We start from the raw sequence: 19014 nt of genomic DNA on the forward strand, positions 1-19014 counted from the left end.
AAGTTAATTGTTCAGTTCCAGTTTCAGTTTCAGTTTCAGTAGAACAACATGCTAGTATAGGACTAAGGATCTAGGAGGATGCCTTATGTGCCTGCTATATGTGTTTCAGCTTTATGAGTATTGCATGCTAGTATTGAGTAGACAACAGTAGGATAGCCTGTTTAGGTTATGCATGATAGTATGAGCTTAGCATCGTATGCTAGTACAGTTTCCTCGTTATGAGGATAGAATTGCTTGAGTAGTTCTTGTGTCCGAATGTTGCTTGCTCTGTGCTTTGTGGGACTCTGAGTGATGGGAGTTAGCCATTAGGTGAATACATCACACCACATGTGATCAGGGTTGAATAATCTCAGAGTGCTGGATTTGGCCCTATTGCGCAGCTCTTGTTTGAGTCCAACCGTTGTAGGGACGAGTCTTTTACTTGAAGGATTATCTGAGCCTCGTCACATGTGGTGGTATTCAGGTGGTGGCTAATTGGCATTACAAGGAGGCCTTCAACAGCTGAGGACTATTTGGGTAGAGTCATAGGTTCCCTAGGGCAAGCTTAGGATGAGAGTAGCAGAGATCTGTAGTAGTAGAAGTGACTTGGTGGAGTCAAGGCAGTTCTTGAGGAAAGTACGGATAGATGTGGAAGGTAGTATGGGCCCGTACTACTGAAAGCGGAGGATCCGTACTCGAATCAAGGAAGGCCGAGACAAGACCGGGAAGCTATTTGTAGCATCAATGATCCCTCGAGATATTTTAGTTTTCTGATGTCGTTGTGATGTGTTTCAAAATGATGGTTTTGCGTTCGAGACCAACAGTCGGCAGTGGAGGTGCCGGGGAGGGATCAGGTTAAGGCTCGGGGGACGAGCGCATAGATGAGCAGACCAGAGAGTTTCTCTCTTCGGAGATTACTCGTATCATTGTATAGAAGACTCCTGTGATCTTCAGTTCGATCAAGGAGGGTATCCTAGAGCTGATGGATGAGAGGTTGGGCAATTTCCGTGCCGAGGTGGCGGCCATGATGGGTTCGCGCACACTTACGTTCACGGAGTTCCGGGCATGTGGGGCTCCAGACTATCATGGGGCGCGGGACCCCATAGCGAGTACGAGATGGTTGGCGGATGTGGCCAACGCTTTCTGCACGAGCAGGTGTCCCGCGGGGGACAAGGTTAGATTGGCGTCCTGTCTTCTGAAGGACAGGGCACGGGATTGGTGGGAGGAGGTCGGACACACCATTGGAGATAATGCAGCATTGGATGCCATGACCTGGGCTGACTTCTCTACCAGGTTCAGGGCGGAGTTTGCACCAGTGATTGAGGTGTAGCAGTTAGCTAGAGAGTTTCAGGACCTCACCCAGACTACAGAGACCGTGGCGGAGATACCGCCAAGTTCAGGGAGAGGGCTCTTCTCGTTCCTCAGTATGCAGCCGATAAGGAGATGAAGAAGGCCCGTTATCATGAGATGTTGCGGAGCGATATCCGCCAGTTTGTGAGCCGGTCCAGCTGTAAAACGCTGGATGACATGATTGCTAGGGCTCGGGAGAGGGAGATTGATCTCGAGATGGAGAAGAAGAGGAAACCGGAGGCGGTTTCGGGTACAGGCAGTTCGGCCAAAAAGCCCAAGGTTTCAGATCACAGGTCCAAGATTCAGCCGAGCCACGGTCGATGTGGCAAGTGTGGGAGGATGCACGATGGGGTGTACAAGGCAGGGAGTTCCGGCTGCTTCAAGTGCAGTCGGACTGGGCATTTGAGCAGGGATTGTACGACCCCTGCTACTGCCATTGCAGCATCAGATCTGATTTGCTTTCAGTGCAATCAGAGGGGACATAAAAAGTCCCAGTATCCGAGTTTAGCTGCAGCAGGGAAGGTGGCTGCACCTGCCCCTGCTACCTTGAGGATTACAGATGGCCGGCAGGGCCGAGCCGAGGCGTCAGTGGCGAAGAGCAGGGCGTTTCAGATGATAGCAGAGGAGGCGCGAGCGACTCCTGATGTGGTGACGGGTATGTATCTTCCCTTTATCTTTATTTTACTGATTGATTGTTTCTTATGATTATATGTTTTGTATAGGGTCGTTCTCTGTGAACGACATTTCTGTTATGGTATTATTCGATTTGGGGGCTACCCGATCATTCGTATCACTTGCGCTTAGCAAGAGATTTAGTAGAGCTCCAGGGGAGCTGGATTGTCCACTAGAGGTTGAGATAGCAGATGACAGGACCGTGAGGGTCGACAGAGTATACAGAGGGTGTTCGCTTCAGTTGTTTGACGAGCAGTTTTTGGTGGATCTGGTTCCTATTCCCCTGCGAGGGAATAAGGTTATAGTAGGCATGGATTGGCTGAGCCCCAATGGGGCGGTGATTGATTGTGAGCAGCAGTTGGTGAGGGTTCGCACTCCCAGTGGGGGAGAGTTAGTGATTCAGGGCGAGAGGCCACAACGCAGACCGACCTTTTGTTCCGCCGCGAGAGCGAGACGTTATTTCCATCAGGGTTGCGCTGGATATATAGCTTATGTAGTAGATGCCCGGGAGAAGGGTAAGGTAGCAGTAGATGATGTTCCGGTAGTGCGAGACTACCCGGATGTATTTCTCGAGGATTTACCGGGAATACCTCCTGAGAGGCAGGTGGAGTTCAGGATCGACCTGATTCCTGGTGCGGCTCCGATAGCCAAGGCACCGTATTGCCTAGCTCCCCCTAAGATGAAGGAGTTGTCTACGCAGCTGCAAGAGCTGCTAGACAAGGGTTTCATTCGGTCGAGTAGTTCGCCTTGGGGAGCGCCGATCCTGTTTGTGAGGAAGAAGGATGGGTCGCATTGTATGTGTATAGATTACCGAGAGTTGAATAAGGTAATGGTGAAGAACCGTTACCTACTTCTGAGGATAGATGATTTGTTTGATCAGCTTCAGGGAGCGTCTTGGTTCTCCAAGATCGATCTACGCTCCGGTTATCATCAGATGCGGGTTAGAGATGAGGATGTGCAGAAGACTGCTTTTAGGACCAGGTATGGTCATTATGAGTTTGTGGTGATGCCATTTGGGTTCACCAATGCTCCAGCCGCGTTCATGGATCTCATGAATCGCATGTGCAGGCCGATGCTGGATCGGTCAGTGATAGTATTCATAGATGATATTTTGGTGTATTCCAAGACGCAGGAGCAGCACGAAGAGCACCTGCGAGAGGTGCTGGAGGTTTTGAGGAAGGAGAGACTTTTCGCAAAGTTCTCCAAGTGTGAGTTCTGGTTGCGCGAGGTGCAGTTCCTTGGTCACCTCGTCAACCAGAAGGGTATTTTGGTAGATCCGGCCAAGATAGAGGCTGTGATGCAGTGGGAGGTCCCGAAGTCTCCATCCGAGATTCGGAGCTTCCTAGGGTTGGCAGGGTATTACCAGAGATTCATTCAGGATTTCTCCAAGATAGCAGTGCCGCTCACTCGACTGACCAAGAAGTCGGTGGTATTTCGTTGGGGGCCTGAGCAGCAGGCAGCGTTCGAGACCCTCAGACAGAGATTGTGCGAGGCTCCGATCCTTACCTTGCCAGAGGGAGTAGAGGACTTCGTAGTCTACTGTGATGCCTCGATCACAGGTATGGGAGCAGTGTTGATGCAGCGAGGCCATGTGATTGCCTACGCCTCGAGACAGTTGAAGCCTCATGAGGCTAATTATCCTACCCATGATTTAGAGCTGGGGGCGGTTGTGTTTGCCCTCAAGATTTGGAGACATTATCTTTATGGGGTCCGTTGTACTATCTACACGGATCACAAGAGTTTGAGGTACCTTATGGATCAGCCGAGTCTGAACATGAGGCAGAGGAGATGGTTGGATGTGCTAAAGGATTATGATTGCGAGATCCTTTACCATCCAGGGAAGGCCAACATGGTGGCCGATGCCCTAAGCCGCAAAGTGTCGGCAGCCCCTATCAGAGATTTGTGTTTGAGGATGACAGTGATCACTCCATTGTTAGAGCGGATCAAGGAGGCTCAGGTTGAGGGCCTCAAGGAGGAGAGGCAAAAGTGCGAGAGGATAGTGGGCCGAGTAGCCTCGTTCAATTATGACAGTCGGGGGTTGCTGACGCTTCATGGGAGAGTATGGGTGCCGTACTGGGGTGGAGTACGGCAGGTGTTGATGGACGAGGCTCATAAGTCTCGATTTTCTATCCACCTAGGGGCGACGAAGATGTATAGAGATCTTCGACCGTATTATTGGTGGCCCTGCATGAAGCGGGACGTCGCTTGGTATGTTGAGAGATGCCTGACCTGCAGAAAGGTCAAGGCGGAGCACCAGAGGCCTCACGACAAGATGCAGCCCTTAGACATTCCCGTGTGGAAATGGGAGGACATCACTATGGATTTTATCACCAAGCTTCCCAAGACCGCACGAGGATTAGATTCGATATGGGTAGTAGTGGATCGGTTGACGAAGAGTGCTCATTTTATCCCGATCCAGGAGAGTATATCGGCAGAAAAGTTAGCCGATATCTATGTGCGTGAGATCGTGGCACGTCATGGAGTGCCGGTATCGGTGGTGTCAGACCGAGATGTCCGTTTTCCATCCAGATTCTGGAAGCGGTTTCATGATGAGATGGGTACTCGTCTCCATTTCAGCACCGCTTTCCACCCTCAGACGGACGGGCAGAGCGAGAGGACGATTCAGACTCTCGAGGACATGCTCAGGGCATGTGTTTTGGATTTCGGTGGCAGTTGGGATACGTATCTTCCGTTTGCGGAATTTTCGTATAACAACAGTTACCATGCGAGCATTGATCGACCTCCCTTTGAGATGCTTTATGGGAGGAAGTGTAGGACCCCGATTTGTTGGGGCGAGGTCGGCCAGCGAGTCATCGGGAGCACAGAGGTGGTGCTCAAGACGACCGAGTTGATCCAACAAGTCCGTAGTAGACTGCAGACTGCGCAGAGTCGGCAGAAGAGTTACGCCGATAGGAGGCGTTCAGACTTAGAGTTCCGGGTGGGTGACATGGTCCTTTTGAAGGTCTCACCTTGGAAGGGTGTCATCAAGTTCCGGAAGAGGGGCAAGTTGGGTCCCAGGTTTATTGGCCCTTTAAGGGTTTTGGCCCAGGTGGGTTGGGTTGCTTATCAGTTGGATCTTCCTGAGGAGCTTAGTCAGATCCACAACACTTTCCACATGTCTCAGTTGAGGAAGTGTTTGGTGGATGAGTCAGCAGTTGTTCCCCTAGAGGATATTCAGGTTGATAGCAGCCTGAATTATATTGAGAGGCCGGTCGCGGTTCTGGACCGGAAGACAAAGACCCTGAGGAAAGAGGAGATTCAGTTAGTGAAGGTGTAGTGGCAGCACCGGAAGGGGTCTGAGTGGACGTGGGAGGCTGAGGAGGAGATGAGGGAGCACTACCCGAAGTTATTTGCAGATTCAGCTGTAGCAGACTTCGAGGACGAAGTCTGAGACAAGTGGGGGAGAATTGTAACGACCCGCCTCCGGTATGAAGATTCCATAGTATTTAATTAGAAGTTTGCAAGAGGGACTCAGCGAGTTCATAGCCTAACTCGCCGAGTAGGGACGGATTTTATGCACGTGTTAGTTGGCGACTCAGCGAGTCCATATTCGGGACTCGACGAGTCTGCCTGTCTGGAAGAAACCCTAAATCCCCGGGTTGCTCACTATTTAAACCACCTTATAGCCCCCAATCTCGCCTCCTTCACCCTCAGAGAGCTGTGAGAAAACCCTAATCCATCCTAGAGTGATTTAAGTGTTATTGTGTGAAATTTTGAAGGCTTGAAGAAGAAGAAGAAGAAAGGAGCAAGGGGAAGAGGTGTAGAGCACAGATCCAAGGGCAAATCAGAGTCCATTGAGGTAATCTTCAGATTTCCTTCCATTTTATGCTTAAAACCTCCATTAGAACTCTTCTAGAACTAGATTGATGCTTTTCTCAAGCCTTATGATTATATGGATGCCCTAATAGTTAGAGATATCCTTAGATCTGTTCATTTAGGAGTTGTAGAGCCCAGATCTATTGCCTTTTTGAAGATACCTTGCATGAAAACCCTAGATCTAGCTTTTATTATGCTTTTTGAGCCATTTTATCTTCATGGATGCATATGGGCATGTAAAGATAGAATCTTTACGTGCTAATCGAGTTAAAGGAGTCCAGATCTATAAGTTTTATACACTGGATTCAAGCAGAATCGAGTTTAGAGTAGCTGCATGCAAGCGACTTGGCGAGTCGGAAGAACGACTCGGCGAGTCGAGTCGCGAGTCCCCGATTTTCCCCTTTTTGAGTGATGCCGAGTGGGACCAGTGAGTGGTAGATTGGACTCAGCGAGTTTAAGGTCAGACTCAGTAATGGAGGGACTCGGCGAGTTGTTCATACAACTCGGCGAGTCCAATGCAATCTTCTTAGCTTGAAGAACAACTCGTCGAGTTGTTCATACGACTGGGCGAGTCGGATGCAGATCGCCTGAAGTTTTAGATTCGAAAGGGAACTCATCGAGTTAATGCCATACTCGACGAGTAGCAGCGAGTAGGGTTGAGAAGTGAGAATAGGGACTCGGCGAGTTGGCGGCCCAACTCGGCGAGTCAGGTCAACTGTAGGTTGACTTTGACCAGGAGAGTTGACTTTGACCAAGGGTAAAAAAGTCATTTTACCCCAGTGCAGTGATTAGTATTTCATTGAGTGTGTTATGGATTTGTAGCCGGGGAGATACCGGAGCAGCAGCAGTTAGCTTCCAGAGCCATACACACAGCAGCCAGTTCACGAGGTGAGTTTCCTTCCATTAGGAACGGGTCTAAGGCCACAATGCCAGCCCGTTCAGTTAGCAGTAGTCGTGGACTTCGGTCCAACGCAGTAGTTAGTATGTTTGACGCCTCCGTGGCTCAGACAGGATTTATGTGTTTATGCTAAGTTGATATGTTATGCTATGTTGTGATCAGTAGGCCGGACTTCGGTCCAATGTAGGGGACGGGGTCCCAGTCAGTTTCGGACTTCAGTCCGATGTAGGGGATGGGGTCCCAGCCAGTTAGTCAGGACTTCGGTCCGATGCAGGGGACGGGTTCCCAGATAGTTAGTCCGGACTTCGGTCCGATGCAGGGGACGGGGTCCCAGTCAGTGGGCGAGGCCCAGTATGTGCTTTATATGTATTGTATGGTATGTGGTAGTTTGGGGGGGCTCACTAAGCTTCGTGCTTACAGTTTCAGTTTTGGTTTCAGGTACTTCCGCAAGCAGAGGGAAGAGCTCGGGATGATGGCATCGCACACACCACAGCTTCAGTTTTTATCCTGGGAGTTGATTCAGTTTCTTGATATGTTTTGATATAGTTGGGATTCAGTTTTCCTCACAGTATTTTACTATGGTTTGAGATACATAGTGTGTGGTTTATTTATATGATACTCAGATTTATGATTTTTGGATATATTGAAAAATGAAATTTTTGGGTCGTTTCATTTGCCTTCCTCTCTGGCAGCCTCCTTACCTTACCCGCGCTACACTCTTACTCCAAGCTACGCCTGCTGAGCAAGATGCATTGCGATTTCCTCTTCTGTAGACACACCTATGACCCGGGACGGGAAGAAAAGACTTTCTTCTACGGCGAGCTTTCTCTCGTAAAGCCAAAGACGCCCCAAGACAAGTTCCAACTGTTGGGAAGGGGACATGATGAGTAGAACCTGGCTGGATCCGGGCTGGGAGAGGGCACCCATTCTTAACCACTTTCGAAAAGGTTCGCTCATGCTGGACGGATCATCCCCACTTAGTGATCGGTCCGCTAGTTCACGCAAATCCGAAGAAGTTATCACAGACGAGCCACATGCATGGAAACTTGCACGTGTGGTTCTGGCCGGGCTTTCCTGAGGTATCTAATAACCTTGCTTCTGCTCGCCGCTGGCGCACCTCTCCTAACTATTTCCTATTTATTCTGGAATAATCTTTTTAGGAGGGACAATTTTACGTATTTATGCCAAATCCTTCTATTATTAAGTACGACTACTACCATTTCGATGTGTTTCGATTCTTCCAAACAAGAGAGGTTTGATGCTTCTGAATCCATTGTATTAATTCCACTTCCTACTCGCAGTATGCTCTTTATGATCTCGGCTTATGATTCAATTGCCATGTATTTAGCTATTGAGCCTCAAAGTTTATGTTTTTATGTGATCGCAACATCAAAAAGAAAGTCTGAATTTTCCACGGAAGCTGGCTCAAAATATTTGATCTTAGGTGCATTTTCCTCAGGAATCTTATTGTTTGGGTACGACCGGACAACTACCGATATCTATTAATATCTTTTCTTAGAATGTTGTTGTTAAATATATATCTATTTATATCGTAAACTATCGGATCGAGTATTACTTAGATGTGAAACTTGCGGACCTCATTGGTTGTGATATTGATCTTACGGTGGGAACGAAATCAAAGAATATATAGACTGACTTGTAGAGACCCTCTATGTAGTTGTCTATCTAGGGTGATCGATCTACATCTTTCCCCATAGCCCTGGGGCTGTTTCTCGATCTCCTATGTGCAAAATCTAAGGGACTTGTTCCTATGGAGATTCCCATTGGTCTAATTCCATGCCTTATGACGAAAGGGGAGTCGACGTGGCGTAAAGTGCAGATTGGGGGGAGTAGATAAAAATTCCCTTCTGGGGTATTCCGAAGGTGTAACCTAGGCAACAAAAAAGGGACTCGATACTTCAACTAGAGGAGCGACCTATTGGTTCACCAAACCCCGACTCAGCGTCAAACGTTCTCCAGGTCCGAAGGGATCCAACGCCCAACTACCGACTCCTCCCGGAATTGCATTATCGGAGCCGAGCCAGGAATGGCCGTTAGTGGACACCCACCTTCACCAGTTAGAGAGGCCCTCTTTAATACATTAAGAAAAGATGTTCACAGGGGCCAGAAAGACTCGGTCATAGGAACTTAGACCACCTACGCGCTGGTGAAAACCACCTCGACCGGATCAGAGTAAACAACAATGTCGAATTAGGCCGCCCCTTGCCTTGAAAGAATTAACACGCGGCCACTAGATTTCCTAAAATAAGAGGGGATCTACTGCTTACTGCTCACGGAAACATCCGACCTATATGTCACACCCCAAAACCAAGAACGGCGGAAACGTTCTGGAGCGGAGGACGTCATGTACAATATCACAACAATGAAAAGTAGTAAACAAGAAACAACATCATCCATTGCATTAATAATAGAATTATTATACAAGTATGTTCTATCAAATTTTGATAAACACTAAGCATAAATCAAAATGAAAGATGAGTCTTGAACAAGCTCCATCTTCCTTTCTCCTTGCATCGGTACCTGTCTATGATGACCTGAGGATACAAGTAATTTTGAAAGCGAATATCAGCTTTGAAGCTGGTGAGATCATAATTCTTTTAGTGTCTTAATTTGTAAGTAAGTATTTATATGTATAAATTTGTATGTAAGAATTTGTATGTATGAATTATAAGTATTGAAAGTGTATATGAACTATAAGTATGAAAATGTATATGAACTGTAAGTATGAAAATGTTTGTAAAACAACTATAAATGTTTGAAAAAACCTAGAAATCCCTATGATTCTTGTTAGTATAAGAAGGTGTCTTCTACCAAGACATAAATGCTCTGAATGTAGTCTTCTACCAAGACCTAACTGCTCTGAATGTAGTCTTCTACCAAGACTTAACTGTTCTAAATGTTCGTTTCTTGTAAAAGTGTGTAATTTTCCCAAGTGTAACTATCATTATCAAAATATAGTTTTTACATTTATAGTTTAAGTGAAAAGATCACCAAATATCTGTACAGGGAAAATTAATGTAGTACTAAAACGTAGCGCTATAAGAACTACTGTTGTACTAATTACCTTAAACCGGATTTATATTAAGGCATTAAGTGATAAATTGCACCATACTATCGACTGATAACAACGACATACGAATGGTCATAATAACGGAATGATGTTTGGCACCCGCAGACCTGCAGGTCCGGATGTAGCTAGCAGCAAGGTGTAGGATTGTCAATCCAGTATAGATCTATACGCAAACTCACGCTCTCCCTCCAAGAGACTCTGGCTACAACTCGGGTCATGACATTTAAGTCACGCTCCGATTTAAATCACAATAATTAACGTATTCTTGTATATGTAATGTAATGAACTGTCCTAGCTGTAATGTACATGCTCTCTACCTAGTAAGTATAGTAATGTAATCATCCTAGTATAGTTGTATATGTTCTCTTCCTAGTATAGTTGTATATGTTCTCTTCCTAGTATAGTTGTATATGTTCTCTTCCTAGTATAGTTGTATATGTTCTGTACTGTAATGTTCTAGAAAGTATTGACTCATGAATGAACTGACTCATTGTATGATATCGTAATCTAGTAATAGTTCTAGTATCTTCCTAAACTACCCCCCATGGTAGTCTACTAGTAATCTAACTGGTAAGTATGAACATGGATGTATACCCTTGCTACCCAAGGGCATGGGATGAACTGCAAGGACCTTTTATGACTATATATGTACACATGATATATAACTAATATTTAAACGACCTTCAGACGAGTACCCGATATCCCACCAGACCACATCTCAAGCGCGAAAAGGAAAATAGGGTGGATAGCCTTCCTAAGTCTTTTAAACATTTCTTATATAACTATACATATAAAGGCATGCAATTTATAATATAAAAGCATAAATAAGTTTTGTAAAACATTTGAAACATAGTTATTATCTTATGAAAAGATCGACTTGATGTCAATTTATAAAACAATTTGAAGGCATGGGTTTGATAAAACAGTTTAAGTATAAGGAAACATTTGTATGAAACACAATTGTAAATAAGTTTGAAATGTAATATACAGAGTAAAATGTAAAATGAAATAAGTAGATTAACACATATAAAATGTTTATAAAAATCATTTGAAGGAAACTGTTTGGTAAAACGGCTAATGTGTAGCCAAATCATTTGAATGCTGTATATTAATCACATGTGATTGATGTAATAACTAGCATAAATCTACTTATTAATCACATGTGATTGATATAATAACTAGCATGATTCTACTTGTATCCCCCCATAAAACATTTAAAAATAGTTTGAAACATTAGTTAAGGGGTATGAACTCACCTGTGGTAAGTGGATCGGAAGGAAGTGTCAGATAAGTGCTTGGTGTCAAGTGAAGACTTAGACACACACAAAGATCCTAATAACATATAAGGATATATGTATATACACAATTAATCTTTAAACAACTAATAAACAAAGTTAAGACACTCTAGGACATGCTAAACACTTTATACAAGTGTTATACGTCTCAAGGGTTGCATCTAAGTGTTGTAGGGAAAGGCTAGTGTGTTTGGGGTTCAAGGGTAAACTCCCTTGGAGTTTACGGTTTTGATGGTCATGACACCAAAAGTTTACGGCAGTAAACTCTAGAGTTTACGGTCGTAAACTCTAGTCCTAATGACTAGGTGTTGTTTGGTGGTTTAACAAGCCTCTTGGAGCAATTCTACTAAGTGGTTTGGCCTTTGGAATGGACTAGGGCATCAAAACACCTCTTTTGAGGCGTTTATGGCCTCATGGCGTTTCCTTTGGGTTCATAAACCGTAAACCCATATGGAAGAGTGTAAAGCCATGTTTTCAAGTCCCTAACACAATTAGGGAAGTGTATGAGCTAGTTTCTAAGCCTAAGGATGGAAAATGACCAACTTAAACTCACTTTAGGGTGTTTACGGTTTTGGGATATCCCCAAACCATAAACCCCTATATTTGATGGTCTTTGATGTTTTTCTAGGTTTAAACTCAAAGAGGAAGGGTTTAAACATGTCAAGGAAGGTTTAAACATCAAACTAGGGCTTAGATAAGGACTTAGGCACACTTTGGTGCCCCTTTATGGTGTTTACGGCCCAAGAACATTCTTGGACCGTGAACACCTTCAATCTTGTGTTCTTGACCATATTTCTTGATGTTTAAATGTAGTACTAGCTTAAAATCACTCAAGGATAGAAGCACTTACTATTGGAAGGCTTGATTTGTGCTTAAAGGCCAAGAACACTTAGTGTGTGTTCTTAGTGTTCTTGGTGTTTTGGAAAATCTAAACAAAACACATAAATGAATGGATAAATAGATGCACAAACACTAGATTAAGTGTTTTACTAACTTGAAATGGTTAGAACACTTACAACTTTGAAGATTTGGAACTAAATCTTGGATGATACTTGAGAGGATATTTTGGAGTTTACTCTTTTGACTTTTGGGGAGGAAACACAAATGACTAACTTTTTGGGGAGTAAACTCATACATAGGCATGAGTTTACGGTTTTGGTGATTTCTAAACCCAAAACATAAAAGTTTGGTCGGGTGTTTCTAATACGCGAAGTGCTTGCGGTTTTGAAAAATCAAAACTCGAGACGACACTTTCTTACACCCGTTCGCTTAAAAATAATATTAAAATAATCAAAAAAAATTAATATTTCTTAAAAATAAGAAATAATTACATTGACTTATGCTACGAAGTGGTTGACTTTTAGGGTTTGACCGAATGGAAATTTCGGGTTGTCACACTATACTATAAGTCGTCCGCCTATTTTTCTGATCTCCTTTCCTTCTATTAATCAGATTTTTGGCGTTGATCGGTGAAAAATGGGGTTGATGGTGTTGGCTAAAAATGAGGGAGAGAGGAGAGCCTTGGGGTACGCTCACTTCTGCATTTTTGTTTAGGTTCTCGAGATTCTCAATCGCTTTTTTTAGTGGGGAGGAATAGTGCGTGAATGATGATTGTCAGACGAGGGAATCGTTCCTCTCTAAATAAAAAGAAGCTAGTTCTATTGATAGAGCTTTCACGTCTGCGCATAGAAGGCTTTTTTTCCCTTCCATTCCGTTCTTACCATATCATGGGCAGTTGGGTTGGAATCCATGTGACGGTTCGAAAGTGCATTCAAATATTCTTCGTATCCCCAGAGTGATACATTGTTTCCATTGTGACTTGGTCGTCAAAAAGGGCACTACTAGTGTTGTGTACTTTTCATTGGAGCACACCTTTCGCTAGGAAGGGATCAGTTACGAGTACGAAATGCTTTTCAGATACAAGTCGGATAGCACGATAAGGCAGTTACACTCCTCCACCTGGCATTCCAGTTCAAATACTAGTGAGGTAGACAACCTCATGTCATGCGTTAAAATAGTAATGACCTTGCCTATTGGCTTATTGGGACACTCAAGTACGAAGGAATTCTCCACTTAATTAAGGAAGGTGTCAGAGACAGAGGATCAAAGCAATGGAAAAGCAAGGGAACGAGGCGACCGGAGGGAGGGTTTGGTATGGTAGTGAGACCAATAGGGAAACATAATAAATAGGGAGTATGTGAAAGATCCATTGACACACGAAGGTAGAAGTCAGGTGTGTATTACATAGCGTAGCTACTGAATTCGCAAAGACTCCTTCCTCTTTTAAGTTAAGTGAGGAACTCGCTTGAGGGAAAGGGACTGCGACCTTCAACTCCCAAGATATATCATATAATATAGCATGTTGCCCTGAGGAAGGATTGGAGTTATTTTCCTTCGGTCCATAAATGCAAGAATCGCGAGACGGAAGACATCGGCCGATGAGGCTAGTAGGGCCCTAGTCCTGTAACCATTTAGAAGGGGCAATGAGAATTCGTAACTGAGAAGTCACCACGAGCATAACAATCTAATTGGAACTTGAAAGAGAAGTGCATTTTTGAATGCCTAACTGAATGTTCAAGATTGGATTCAGAAGCTGAGGCGACCAGAAGGGAGGCGAGCGAAGTGAGGCCACTTTAGAGTCCCTCTGCCAAAGAATTTCATAGAGATAAACGGTTCAGCTCCCTTCTAAGCCTTGAGAGGATTAGAGGAATCATCGATGAAAGTGTTACTTACTTACTTACTTATGAAGATTGACTGGATAACCTTCTACTGACAGAATGGTGGGTGCTACTGTCTTATCTTATCCCTTCTTCTTTTACCCCGGCTCGGGGCTGGTCATTCAGTTCAGTCAAGTTCATATGCTTTCCAACGTGGGAGTAAAGGGAGTTGGTAGCATTCCCCTGGCTTTCCATTTCCTTAGACTCTAGCCTCTAAGAAAGATCGAGATAAGGGCATTTCTTTGAGAAAGCATAGAATCCGAGTAGTTCTATGTCTCCGTTTTCTTCAGGTAAAGTCTCCGAATATAGTAGTTACTGATAAGGTAGACAAAAAGCAAGGTTAGCTATCGGATTGGTAGTAAGCAACATCGGAAGGTAGCAGAACAAAGTATTGCAATAGTCCCAGCAGCCAGAGACTGAAGCAAGTCGAGAGCCAGACTGGCTAACGAGGAAGTGTAGTTGCTTCAAAGCAGGATATGAAAAGGATAGGAGGACAGTCCTCATAGAAGATGAAAAGATATGAAATCAATTCGTCTGGGTAAGTGAGAGAATGTTTTTCTGGTAGCCAATGACTTGATGCAGGAAGGAATTTTGCGAACAAGCAATTGCACACTCCTGAGGGGAAAAAATCCACAACTGGATGATAGCAATCGAAAAGGTAGCAGTCGTTTGGCAGAAAAGCTGAGAAGTAAGTAGGCAAATCGAAAGCTAACAGGAAGGCCTTCTTCTCAAACCCCTTCTCTTCCTCAACAGGGCATTCGTGCAAAACCCCTTCTTTCTATGTCTTGCCATTCTTCATGTGTAGCTCCTTCTTGTGGTGATCGATCCCCAAAGCATTGAAAAAAGGAATTGACTTCTCCCAGATTCCAATCGTTCAAGGAATATCTTGTGTACTAACCAAACTTGGAAGGTAGTGCCAGATCCCTAAGGATGCCAGACTCCCATTCGAACCCGATTTAGTCAGATTTCATAGCTCAATCCCTTATAGTGTTCATACCAAAGCATGGAAAGGAAAGCAATTAACCAAGCTATGAAAGAAGAGTTTCATTGTTGGCCTTCTTGTCTGCTAGAGGAACTAACATCTAATTCAACTATCTCAGCTTGCAGCATCGGAAGCAGAGAGTACGATACATCGGTGTAAAAGATTGATCCCTATTGCGGGGATGAGAGAAAAGAGTGAGATGACCGAAAGGGAAGGTGTGCAAAGAGGCATACTGGCTGAATAGGAAGCTAACCAAGGTACTGAAAAGACAATGACAAGAGGTAGAATGAAGGAGGTTTCTCCAAAGCGGGATGAACTCAAGGAAAGCATCCGTAGGAGCCAATAGAAGGGAATGCGGTTTCATCAGCTACGCTTTATGCGCCAGGTTTTCAGACCTATCCTGTTGGATGAGCTGTTGTGTGCCTCCTTTTCATCCCCTCTGGATTGATGTCCTAAATACCATTTTTTCCTTTATTAGGATGCTTTTTGTTCGGATTAGACTATCCCGCAAGAGAACTTCCTGAACTGGATAGTTTGACTGCGAATCTTCTTGCTATCAATACCTTGAGTTTAGTTCAAAAGGGTGATCTAGGATTTGCTATTACCTATCAAGCTCGAACAGTGGTGAACTACCCAGCTGCTAAAATCCATATTTCCTCGATTCCTATGAGGGCGTGATAGACTTTGATCTGTATTTGAATCGTTTAGAGTGTTAGTAGATTTCCTTAGCGGGGAAGTCACTTGTCTCTTCGATTCACTTTCATTCAATATCCCATTCCCGCTGCATCGGTTGGTCAAAGATCACCCCAAAATTTATTCAAAAGCTGCGGTTGGCATGGCAGTGTGAGGTGCTCGTCGATCTCTCCGAACCGTTATACCCCAAGCCACGGAGAAACATCCCAAGCGCAAGCAAGCTTGGCCGCACAGCGTCCTCAAATCATTCAATGTCATCAGCTGAGAATGTAGATCAGTCATCAAGAAGTAAGGCCCAGAGAGCACACTGACATTCATTTCCATGTTCGATTTGAGTACAATCGAATTGCTAATTTACAACTACTCCTAGTGCGAAGAAAAAGAAAGAAAAAAAGGGACAACAATGTGTTGTGGTCGCGTACCCTTTGCACATTGTTCTCTTCTGACTTTTAGACCTCCACTCCCTCTGCCACCATTCAATAGGCTTGACTTTCTAGCTTCTTCTTGCTTGAGCTGAGCACGTAAGCCAAGCCTTCACTTACTTATTCGTAGACGTTTCTGGAATATCCATCTCCTCGTCGCACTTGTCAATCTGCCTTTCAAGAATATCTTGAATAAGAGATCCCTCCATAAAGAAAACCGATGGAACAACCACATCACCCTAATCATGAGGAAATGCGCTATGCTATAATATCGCCTAAAGAGCTTCGGTGTTAGCTTTTGCAAAGCTTCTTTTCCCTTTCCTTTTTGCACAACCTCTTATGTTATAGAGTCCAATCGCGAGAGTCTAAACTTTGTTGCACTGGTCCGAGTTCTCCTGCCTTCGACTTAGTAGGTATGATGGGTGAACCGAATCGAGCCCCTATTAGATTAGATGGAGCTTCGTTACCTTAGTATGTGTCAAAACCGTTATAGTACTACTACACCAAAGTCTCATACTAGAACTGGCAAGAACGACCCAGCTTGCTGGCTGACTATTACCTGCTTACTTACTGGCTGACTTGGCAGCTGCCTTGAAAGCCTATTCTGATGGCGAGAGTTACGATGGCTCCTTCCTAAATAAGTTATCTAAAAGTCAGTCTTTCTTTTTGTTTTCAACGATCTAGTGCTTGGTCCTTCACCTTTATGAGTAGGAATGACTCCCTTACATAGGTCTTATGTTCAGTACTTCATATCAGGTTCTATCTATGGGACCTTAACGATAATTTTTTTGTTCTTTCTAAAAAAACCTAAGAGGTCCGTGACTGAACCTGTGTTCAGCACATGAGTTAGCGTTACCGCGTATTTAGTGGAAGCAGATAGTTAGGGACTGACCTGGTACCACTTTGAGTTACTGCCCCGAACTACTAGACCAACTCCTATTGAAGAATAAGGCTTTTGAGTTGCCTGAGCATTGAATTTGTAACACAGGCCAAACGAAGTCGTATTGAGGACCCTAAGTAGTACTGTCAAAAACATCGGTACGTACAACATCCCCTTTCAAATTGCTGGACCTTCACGAACTTGCTGGAAACAGAGTACCGTGCCGGCAGGATCCCTATAAAGAAAGCCGCACAGAAAGATAAGACTACTTGGAATTCGGTGGGAATCCACAAAGACAGCATAGGAGATATCGCCCATTATACTGCAATATGGTGAGCATAGCCATGTCTGATGAAAGAGCCACCTGCTGACCTGGTGTTGACGAACAAGTTCCGGAAGCATGCGAACAAGACTTGGGATCGCGGCTCGTACCAGTAAAGCCATAGAAATCAAAGAAGGCGCACGAAGGAAGGCAGTAGCACTAGCTTGATAATTTGTTCCGAGGAATGCAAAATAGTTGGACCTCTTATTGAAGGGGGCTCTAACATCATTCTGTTATTTCACCCCAGATTAATGATTAATGAGTAGCACAGAAGGCCACTCGCGCCACAGAAGTGGTGGTACGACACTACTTATCATACCATAATGAAAATGACCCCATTTTAATTAAAGCCCTCTATCGCTATGCTTAAATACTTATACATATGCCCCAGCCTGAAGGTTCTAATGTTGCCTCGGCAGAGAGTCATCTCAGGGAGCAGTCGACTGTCATACAGATGTCGAAGGACAGTCAAGGGCACAAGTTAGAATGAAGCAATATGAGGATCAACATAGAAGTGAGAGGGAATTTTCAGTTGGAGACTGGGTTTTCTTGCGATTCCAGCCCTATACTGTAGGCTTTTCCATAGCTGCTAGACAAAAAGACCCAGCAAGCATCAGCTCTTCCTGAGAAGGATTCAATCCAACCCCTGCGACTTCGTCTTCCGCTCATAAGTAAGCTCTTTTCCACGGCATATTTTGACTCTGATCTTTGCTTCCTTCATTCGGTTTCTGGTTCTTGGCTGAACCAGTAGGTTGGAAACCTTCAAAGCAATATGCTGCTTTTACGCTCAAATACAAATGAAATTCGTGCTTAGTTCAAGTCAGCAGGATCTATCTCTTATGCAAGGTTTATTGATGAAGGTTACCTATTATTTATTTTAAATCTATATTTTTTATATAAAGTAAAAAAGGGATCTCTCGTGCAATGCAATCTAACCAAGACAAACTTACAGAATCAAAGAACCTAACAAATGTAGGCGGAATACACTCATGATCTGCTTCACAAATAAGAGATTGGGTCGAAATCTATTTGTGAGATTAGGGATCGGCATATATTATCATAAGCATAAACATAAGTGAGGAGACCTGATTCAAATTAAAAAAGAACCTCTAGGAAGGTACCCTCGGCCGCCTATGACGGAGGACTTTTTCCTCTTCTCTTAAGAATTTATCTGATAGGAACAGGCTAAACAAAAAGAAAAGGGGTTGTTTTTCGTCGGAATAGGGGCCTGTTGACACAATCCCATTTCTTTCTCCCTATTTTTCCCATGTATTTATTGGAAAAACCAAGGCAATTGAATTGAATTAGCAAGTCTCCAGACTAATTTACTGGAGCAGGAGAAGTCACATCACTGAATCAATCATACCTCAACTAGATCAATTGAATTATTTCACACAATTCTTTTGGTCATGCCTTTTCCTCTTTACTTTCTATATTGCCATATGCAATGATGGAGATGGACTACTTGGGATCAGCAGAATTCTAAAACTACGTAACCAACTGCTTTCACACCGTACGAACAACATCTGGAGCAAGGAGCCCAACAGTTTGGAAGATATCTTGAGAAAAGGTTTTAGCATCGGTCTATCCTATATGTACTCCAGTTTATTCGAAGTCTCCCAATGGTGTAAGGCCGTCGACTTATTGCGAAAAAGGAGGAAGATCACTTTGATCTCTTGTTTCGGAGAAATTAGTGGCTCACGAGGAATGGAAAGGAACATCTTCTATTTGATCTCGAAGTCCTCATATAGCGCTTCTTCCAATCCTGGATGGGGGATCACTTGTAGGAATGACATAATGCTAATCCATGTTCCACACGGCCAAGGAAGCATCGGTTTTTAATCTCATCATGACTTGGTCGTTCAGAAGAGATTCTTTCTCGATCAGAATAGTGGAA

The sequence above is a fragment of the Lactuca serriola genome, chromosome 5 (assembly GCF_051521515.1).
Source record: "Lactuca serriola cultivar US96UC23 chromosome 5, Lser_US96UC23_V15, whole genome shotgun sequence".
In the NCBI taxonomy this organism is placed as follows: Eukaryota; Viridiplantae; Streptophyta; class Magnoliopsida; order Asterales; family Asteraceae; genus Lactuca; species Lactuca serriola.